The following is a 10,164-nucleotide window of genomic DNA, read 5'->3' on the forward strand; positions in this document are numbered from 1 at the left end:
ATTGTGCGAACACAATTAAGTAAATTGTTCTATGGAGGTGGAAAAGGTTCACTTAGGACAAAGTGTTTGCAAAAGAGAGAAAGCACACAACTTGTTACTTCACTGACTTTGCGTTCATTTACTGGCTTTTCACGAATCATTTCCACTTTATCATAAATGACAGCATTTTTTTATACATTGCTTGTGAACTAATTTGTGAGGAAATACGATATTGTTTCACCTGTAGGTCTTTCTGGATTGTGACAGCTAAAGATAAAAGCAGTGTGTGTTTTCCTTAAACTTGGGTTACTTGGGTTATCTCATCAGGTATTTTGTAATGTTGAAACAAGACAGCAAGCTTCTATTACCAGTAGTTTTGTTGTATAAATTATTTTAGATCATGCTTCATAACCATAGTATATTTGTGATCCAACCTTATTACTGTGGAACCATGACAATATATTTATGTTCTAACAACTCTGAAGACACCCATTAATTCAAAGCCATGTCATAAATCTGAAAATAAACTATGTTTAAAAAATGCAATTTTCTAGATGGGCAAATATTTCTATTTATGGTTAAACTATACTATAAAATCAGACTCCATATAAGAATTGCTGGTAGGTTTGAAATGAGAGCTCTGAATACTAATTTGTAACCCTAACAAAAGAAGTCAAATTGTTAGAGTTATGCATGCAAGGAAATGAAAGCAGGGAAAGGACAAAGAAAAATGAAAACTGGACATCAAGTATGTCAATTACAGAAACCAAACCAATTAAAATGGGGGCAAATTTCTTAACCTACACAAGGCACTTTGAACTTAATTGATAATGCCACTTGTACAAAATTAATATCACGATGTACCCTCGTCTATGATCTACAATCATTAAATTATTTAACCTAAATCAAGTAAACTTCTGTAGATGAACCAGGCATGCACAAAGAAAAACACACACACACATTTACTGCAATGGAAGCCTTTTTTTCAAATATGACAATTAAAAACTAATCACACACACCACACATTACTCATGCAATGGAAGCCTTTTTTCTAAATAATGACAATTTAAAAATAATAAGATTAAAGCCATAATTACACAATTGAACCATTACCATAACTATTACCTGCCGTTGCTAGTCGGCATCATGTTCTCAAAGCCTAAAACAAAGAAGGAGACAGGGAAAACAGCACCAGAAACGGGAATTTGCACGAGATGGCACTCTCCCAAGCTGTTGCCTTCTCCACTTACACGCACTATCATTTTAGCCTCAGACTCCTTATCCGCCAAGATTAGTATCACAACTATCTACCAAAAACATCCGCCACCCGACGATTCCCTTTCCTTCCTCGCCCTAATTGCCGCCCGTGTACCTATTCACCTTTAGCCAGCCCCGTATAATTAAGAATAATAAAAACGAAGAAGAACGCATCGTTGCGACTCATATTTTTCGAAGCAAAAAAAAAAGAAAAAAAGAAAAAAAGAAAAAGCCCTGGAAGGAGACGCAAAAGCCACACAGGCGCGGCTGGAGGCTGTCACTTCTTGCGCGAGTTGAAACAAGAGAATAGGAAGCATGTGAGAGACTGTGGATGACACAAAACACACATTCTTCATGCCGCCCATTAGAGGAAGAGGCTAAACCAGCGTGATGCCCCCTCCCTTTACTTTTAAAATAGATTACTTGCCAGCAGTTGTCCCACTAAGCGCGCAATGACAACCCATCTATTAACCACCCGCCTGCGGTTATCGCGGCAAGTTTTATTCAGGCTGACATGCAAAAACTTCTCGTTGCAGGGAAGTTATTTTGGAGACTGGATTCAGCCGTGCGTGTAACCTTCGCTTCACACAACGGAGTGTTGCACGTTAATTGTAAAGCATGCATACTCGCCACCATCGCATACTCACACATCGATCATATTCGGAGACCATACCGAATGCGTGTACTTGCGCCCTTCTACAGCAACTTCGACGTGATCTACGCCCTACGTGCTACAAACTATCGCTTAAGTCGCTCTCTCTCCTACACTTCTCAATATCAATCTTCTTTTTCGCACTATTTTACCATAAACGTGCACCAGCGCAGCCTTCGCCCTGTATACTGCTATTGCCCATTCGTAAGGTACGCCAAGAGCATTGAAATTAGACGCCATCCAGCATTCTGTCGCTCGCAAGACCCCTCGATGCTGATAGAAGAGTAGTCTGCCTCAAACATCCAGCATAGCTGACTACCTCCCCGACCACTCGATACAGTCCATCCTCTACTCGTCGATCGCCTATGCAGCATTACATTGTACACGTCGCTTGCACCCAGTAGACTGCTAACCTAGCTTATACTCTTTTAATTCGAGAAACTACGCCTATCACTGACGACAGCCCGACATAACAAGCCTCAGGACATACTGATGTAGGCTCGCGCCAAACAGCCCCGCCAGACACAACGTCACCTCACAGGGTCTATCGAAGTACCATCGATCCAGCTGCAGTGCCTGCACGCGCAGACAAATAAAGCTACGCTCTGGCCGAGTTAAGCCATGCATCGAGCCTCTGCTACACAGAGTGTAAATCCTATTCAACTTGTAAGTGCCAGGTCAAGCAACGCATCTAAGACACTAGCTGACGTAGCCTACTAAGAACACCTGGTGATATGTTCTCATCACCTCTCCGCTCGAAGCCAGCTGCCAGTCACTACACTGACTGAAGGCAGTACGCTGCACACTGCGCATGTTCTGTCCGGCGAGAGCCAAATTCAAAGAGAATGAGCCTTAATGAGCAGCAGTTCACTTGTAGCCTATCATGGCAAAAATTTTGCTCTGGGGCAATTTGACGTATTAACTATCTAATTATACTTCTGCAAGCGCTGCTGAGAACTCGTTGGCACTGTGTATGTGTGCTGCTGTAAACACTCTTCTGAGCCACATGTGTATTTGCACATTTATTCAACTGTAGGTATGATGCGTAATTCGTTTGGCTTTGCATACATTTTACATATACAGAGTCAACAATGAGAATGAAAAGCATCTGTTGTTTTCCAGGTCATACACCAAGCTTATCAGCTGCTTTTTCTGCCATTGTTGATCCAAATGATGGCATGAATAGTGTGAATAACCACATGCAGTGCATCAACAGTGCACTGGTTTAGGGTAAGAAAATATTAAGCAATACGTAGACATATGCATGTTTGCTGGGAGTACGAATTTACAGCGAGCAGCAGGTAGTTAGACACTGTAGTCTATGCAAAGTGCCTTGCAACCTCACACTGAAAAGAAGACTGGAAACCAGTGCATCAAGCCTAGAAGAAATCACATCTTTACCCTTCACATAACCCCCCATAAAACTGAAATTCATTTACACTATTAGGTATATATATAGATCTATATATTGTATATAGATATATAGATCGATACAAATCAATGAGCTATCAGTGCTGGTGCTGGTAAATCTTTTTAATTTCAACCAGAACTAACATAGTTGCTTCCCATTGTTTCCTAAAATGAACTAAAAGCCATCTTATTGTAATTTGTATCAAACTGGCAACTACCAAGCTTAAAACTCAAACGAACCACACACTTTCTTATCAAAAATAGACACTCTCATAAACAAACTCATCCGCCCTCATCGCCTTAATTCGACCTGTGGCGTAAACTCTTATACTCCTTTCATTGTCCGACTGCCATGTATATTGTATAAGCAGCCCGCTTTACTCTTCAAACTTATTTTCACTACATGATCTGTATATCTGTGGCCTGAAAAGACTTGTGAATCTCTTCATCCATTTGGTAGCTTGCTGCTAAGAAGGACACTCTGTTAGCACACATGAATATGAGGCTGCAACCGAGAAGTACGCAATTATTGCCTATCATCTCCATACTCATCAGGCCCTAGTCGCAATGTGAATGCCACGCATGATTTGAACGCCTTCTTAGTTAAGCTAAACCTCTAAGGACAACTGAGCACCATTGCTATTTCCAACAATTGCCGACAGTAAAGCTTAACTTTTCGAGCAACTCCCTAACGCAGTACAATGCGCACAGCCGAGCCATCTAGAGCAGCCTACTTGGCCAATATCTCGTCTAAGGACACCAATCGCAATACCGTACTTAAAGCACTACACCATACACCTCAGAATCCAGATGTTGGCCTACTGACTGAGCACATGAAGCCTCCTGATACGTTTGTTCATGAGAATCGATAAGATACTGAAAATGCGCCTATGCCGCTGACAGAGTTCCAATTCCAAAATACATTCGTGCATGCTGAACCTTACCCTCGTCACCCATTAGATAATAGGCCACATGATCGGCCCTCCGGCAACCCCTCAGAATGTGAGCACCTTATCTATATCCTAATTCAGAGCACCAACTCGTCTGCAGCATATATACTCAACTAACAATAGGAGGCCGCTCTAAAACAGTCAATGCTTCCCATGTAAGATGCGCCGGCCACGCTCATGAGCAAACATTCTTCTCTCGCTGTCACTTGTGGAAGGTGCAGTGGTGGGAAACCATAACAGCAAGTGACATATCATGATAAAAATCAGCATTCTTGTTCCAGCCTCAACACGGCCATCACGTCCAACCGAGCGCGCACAGACGGCCCGAGCTGCAGCGCCCTACGAGAACCCGTCTGTGCGGATCGTCCTGTTCTCCAATATCCTCATCAATTCGGCAACGCCACTGTTATCAGTCATCTGCTGCTTTGCACCCTGCCTAAAGCCTCCCGGCTGCTACGCAGCAGACCCACACAGATTCGTATCATCTTATTTTGCCCCCCTCTAGCTGCTCTCAAATCCTCGAACCTGCTTGCTACAACGCGCACTGGCTCAATAAATCACACTATACATAGCATCAGCACACCATGCACATACAGACTCACTATTGCCTAGCAACCTCCCAGCCACAGTTATCAAATTGCACTAATCCACTTCACCAGCGCACTTGATATCCTTAAGCACACCATATACAAAATTAATTAAAAATGATCCAGGTAGACCTTTGTCTTTGAAATATGTATCTATCTATATATCTATCTATCTATCTATCTATCTATCTATCTATCTATCTATCTATCTATCTATCTATCTATCTATCTATCTATCTATCTATAAGAAGGTGCTAATGAACAATATCATCATATATAATTAGATACATCTTCTCAGTGAGCATGTCAAATCTTATCGGAATAAAATTTATGTATTTGCAGTCATCGTCTAAACGAGACGTATATAATCAAGCCCTAATATTCATTATAATCATCCACAGTATGTACACTCACGTATCCATAATAAATCTATAATTAATCCACTAGCTCACTCGCGCTACACACTGCGTTGAAATGTATAGAACCAACGCCTATATAATAACATTATCATTCTCACAATGACACACATAAATCGCACACACACACACACACGCACACACACACGCCACACGCACGCACGCACGCACACACACAACACACACACACACACATACACACAACACCCACACACACACACACCACACACACACACACCACAGCACACCACACACACAGACAACACATCACACAAGCTGAAATTGCTTCATTCCCCAGGCAATGCAGGTTAGGGGTTATACATAGGCCATGTGCACTGGCTGTCTTGTTAACCTTACTAGCCTACAGACTCTAAATATGTTCATGAGTAGCTGATCCACCTTCAGCAAATGTTGCCCTGCAACACGCAATCTCTCATATAATTTGTCTCTGGAAATGCACTGACACACTCAACCTCTAGCGAACGCACCATCCACGATAACGCTCAGCTATGCCCACTCCGGCAGCATAACCACTTGACGACGTGTAAACAGTCTATTAAACTTCCCAGTACATCCATGTCGGTAGCTTGGAGCAGCCCCTTATGAGACCTCTGAGCTTAAGCTGCGATCTGATTACGCTTCGACCATACACCAGTCATGCCCACAAGCGCCGCGTCAAGTCACGTCACATTCTTCTAACAAGTAACAATCACTTCATGCTACGACACTCTTTCACCCCAGCCCCTCTCAACAAAAATATTACTTCGCTCACACGCTTACAACTCACTAGTGCTTTATGTTCTCTACATCACTTAACACAATAACGCAATATATCTTGAATTTTGAGCATTCAGTAGCATACATCTCAATATGCACTAGCACAACTAAACACACTAATTATGCCCAGCAAGCTACTGCCTAACCGATATATCTCTATCCAGGCCAGCTCATCTAGCAGTTCAAGTAGCCCCATTCTCACTCTTGTCCAATACGGATTGCATTTAACATTCCACAAAATCACACTTTAAGATGGACTGCCTAGCGAATGCATTGCGCAAACATGTGGACTCATACTATAAAGGAGATCCTAACATGTGGACCTACAGAATAAGTGCCAAAACAATTACAGCACTGCAGTCCACCAACAGATTTCAAGATGTCTGTAATCCTAAACCCCTTATAGAAGAGTCTTAGCCAGCCTAAATCCTAATAGCGACAAGCTTGAAGTGAATAGAGCCCACAAGAGGATAAGCTACTAAATCTTGCAATAAAAGCAATGTGATTTACAGTAAATTCCGCAAGGCTGACAGTGCCAAAGCTGAGGGCATAAACACTCTTTTCAATGCTGCGCCTCAGTTCTGTCTGCTGTGAACTACAATCACACAGGCATGCTGCTCAGCAGCAGTGACTTTGATAAATCACCAGGAAGTCCCACTGTTGGCTTAAAACTAGAACTTGTTCAGTTGCAATTCTGCATTTGTCCTTCTTTAATGTGTATGGAAGTGGCTTTAGCAGTAATCTGTCAGTGATTGATTAGGTGTGGCCAAATCCCCTTTCCGTTCTCCTCTGTTGACTAACTGTTCAGCTACTGCAGTGTATTTACAGAAAGATGGCAATATTAAGGAAGAGACTGCCTTATTTACCTGCAGCATAAACAGAGTTACTTCCACTTGGGGGACTATACACTCAAGATGCCTACAAGTTAAAGAAGAAACAAAGAGTGACATGTGTTGTTGTTGCTAAATTTATGCACCAATAGATAAAGAAATAGGCTTATAGACCTATGACTCAGTTCCTTTGGGAAGCAATAGAGTCTGAAGCTGTCATTCATGTAAACGCGCCCTAACGCTACATTTCTTAATATGCCCCTCTGATGTACATGATCATGAAAAGTCCTCACAATCAGCCATAACATATCTCATGCTTGTAACAGCAGAAAGTTCAAATTATATCTCAGTGCATCACAACCACGGTTTACCCTGTGTTATAAAAACAGAAGTGGAACATGTATGCAAAGACTGAAATATATTTATTTTGTATGTGACTCGAGAGGTTGAAAAAGCAATTTAGACAGGGTGCTGGATATTGATCACACTTACCAGCAGATCCATTTTAATTAAATATTAAGAGAGTGTGCGGCATTGATAGCAACTGAGCAGCAACTGTTTCTCGCTTTTCTTTTGTCATCACTTAAAAAAAATAAAAAACATACAAACTAAAAAAGAATGCATTCTAATAGCATCCATGTAATTATTTTTGAAGTGTGAAAGCAAGGCTGTGTTATATCTGATGCATTTTGTATTCAATGGATACTTTAGTTATTTTTAAAAGAAGGTCTGAGTATGAACATCCGTGCATGAATTTTAATGGAGATACTTAAATGGTAATTATTCCACTCAGGCTCAAACGTAGGTAACAAATGGAATTCAATCAGTGTCCGTGCATAATGATGGTCATTAGGAGAAAGAAAATAATAATGACATCCTATCTGCATTAAACCTGCAGACACTTTACACAATGATCCTGCAGCCATTATTGATCTCCATGGAGATAAGCAATTGTCACTTTTCAACATTGTGCCTGAATGTTAAATACAGCTCATTTTGTTTTTCCTGCAAACTATTTCAGCCAACACTAAATTTTCATTTAATTTACTTCACTACTTGAAATCTGTGGTCTAGTTTCACATGATTGTAATTTGGGTTCATTGTCACTGCTGCCTCTCCAGTTCTCACTATTTTTTTCCCCTCCAATTCAAGGCTTACATGAAAAGAACATCACACCTGTATGTGGCTGTAGTCATATTTCATGATCTACTCTTGTGTGTTCACGAAATGTTAGTATGTTATATGCGATGCAATGCTGCTTTCACAAAATCAATGCACACACAGAAAATGCTGTAGCTCCCTCCTACTCACTGCTGAATTATGTTTTGCTAAGTAAAAGTGAAGACAAAATGCCAAATGGTTAAACCAGCAATCATTAGCGCTAAAATTCGGAGTTAAAAAAATGAAGCGAGAGCACATTTCCAGCATTTTATGTTTGCTTTTTTAATGTATACACCCGACTTATAACTTTCACCCCCCCTCCCCCACAAAAAAACACTAAATCTACAACAAATAACAGCTAGCCATAAAGCACAATACTCACGTATCAGCCTAAAGTAAACTCGACTATATTACGTGAATCGCCATTGCCTAAACTACAGTTGCATTTACACATATTGTACAGCGCTAGACGAGCATGGAATATGAGCCTAAGCTCAAAAACGGGGACACGCGTTCTGCAATAATAGTAAAATGTCATACGCAACTCAATCAAATCGCCGCATCCACAGTAATTTAGATCATGCCTTCTGTGACCACAACTAGTACTCCAGAACCTGGTGCCTTTTCCCAGCAATAGCTCTGACGGAACAGTTGAGCTCGTGTGCATAAGTTAGAAAACAAAGAACCAATCAACCTGAGTCCAATATGCTACAGCATGTCGCACAGCACATACACCTAACGACTCATCGATCGCTCAAGCCAACGATGCTTGTATTAGTGTCACCACGTTCATGCTCCAAATATGACGCAATTTACTGCCTCAGCCACTATCGGTCGTCATATGGTCTGTCAAAATGGCAAGCCTATGCCACAACAAACGTAGTTGCAATAATAGCACTCTCTTATCTGCCACTACTAGACTCCATGAATCATACTTATTAACCAAGCAGTACACTACTACTAAAGCATATGTATCTGGTCTCGATTCATTTTCAATCATCGTACATACATAGCCTCACTATGAATTCTAAGGACGATGCTGCTTAACACGGCCTTCATTCAAATGTACAGTCCTAATATTGGAACTGCGCTTAAAGGCTCTCTTGAAGCATGCATTACAAAGTTACTGTATCTTAATTGAATAGCAGGCTTCAGAGCTTGGAGGGTGAAGGACAATAGGAGCAGGGCCAGTCTGGCTGGGTGCCAGTGGACAATGCAGAGCCGGCCTCAGCTCTCAGCAGCAGGCAGAACCCACGCTGAAGTCCACATCAGGAGAGACAGCCTCTGCTGCTTTGATGGATCTGTCATAGCAGCCGGTGTCTGCCCTCAGCTGGAGTTCAGGTATTCACCACCAATAACATGTTACTATAGTAGGATAGGCTCTTATTCAGTATTCAGCATTTTTTTTATTTATTTTTTTGCACATATCATGATGTGTTTGGAGGACAGCATGGCATCTCTGATTATATTATTATTAAGACATCCTGTTAGCGATCTTATTAGCAGTCCATTAAAACTGGTGTTCACTCAGTTTTAACCCAGTTTCATCTTCATCATCTCACAGCCTCTGCAACATTAGATGCTTAACTACGACTTACGATCAAGTCATAAACATATAACTAGAAATCATACAACTATAGCCATTGCTATAACTTTTTCCGCAATACTCACCAACAACATACAACCATAAACAAGCTTTCCACGGCAATCTATGAAACTTACATGTCTAATCGCGCACACTCGTCATCCAGTACTCTACACATGGAATAGATCAGACTAAGCCGTTAAGCAATGCAAACTAAACTATTCTCCACTTTATTCTCATATAGCATAAGACAGTTGGTCCATTGGCGTAATATAACCGAAGACTATATGCCACAGGTCATTCTTATTAATGTCTCTCCATTTTTATCAGGCCTTTCAGAGTTAAAACTGCAGTGCGCTTTGCCATCACAACTAATAAGTGCTTTCTGTGCAGTAAGATAGATTATCATAACCGACAGTAGCTATTTACTCTAGACTCATGAATTACTGCCTATGGACCATAGAGCTGAAGTAGATTTAACGCACCAGTATCTGAGACTGCAGAAGTTCAGTGCTATTATTCTCACTTTCTGCTATTCTGAACGCCTGTCTCTGTATATG

The sequence above is a fragment of the Haplochromis burtoni genome, unplaced genomic scaffold (genome assembly GCF_018398535.1).
Source record: "Haplochromis burtoni strain Fernald_Lab_line unplaced genomic scaffold, NCSU_Asbu1 Contig_29, whole genome shotgun sequence".
NCBI lineage: Eukaryota > Metazoa > Chordata > Actinopteri > Cichliformes > Cichlidae > Haplochromis > Haplochromis burtoni.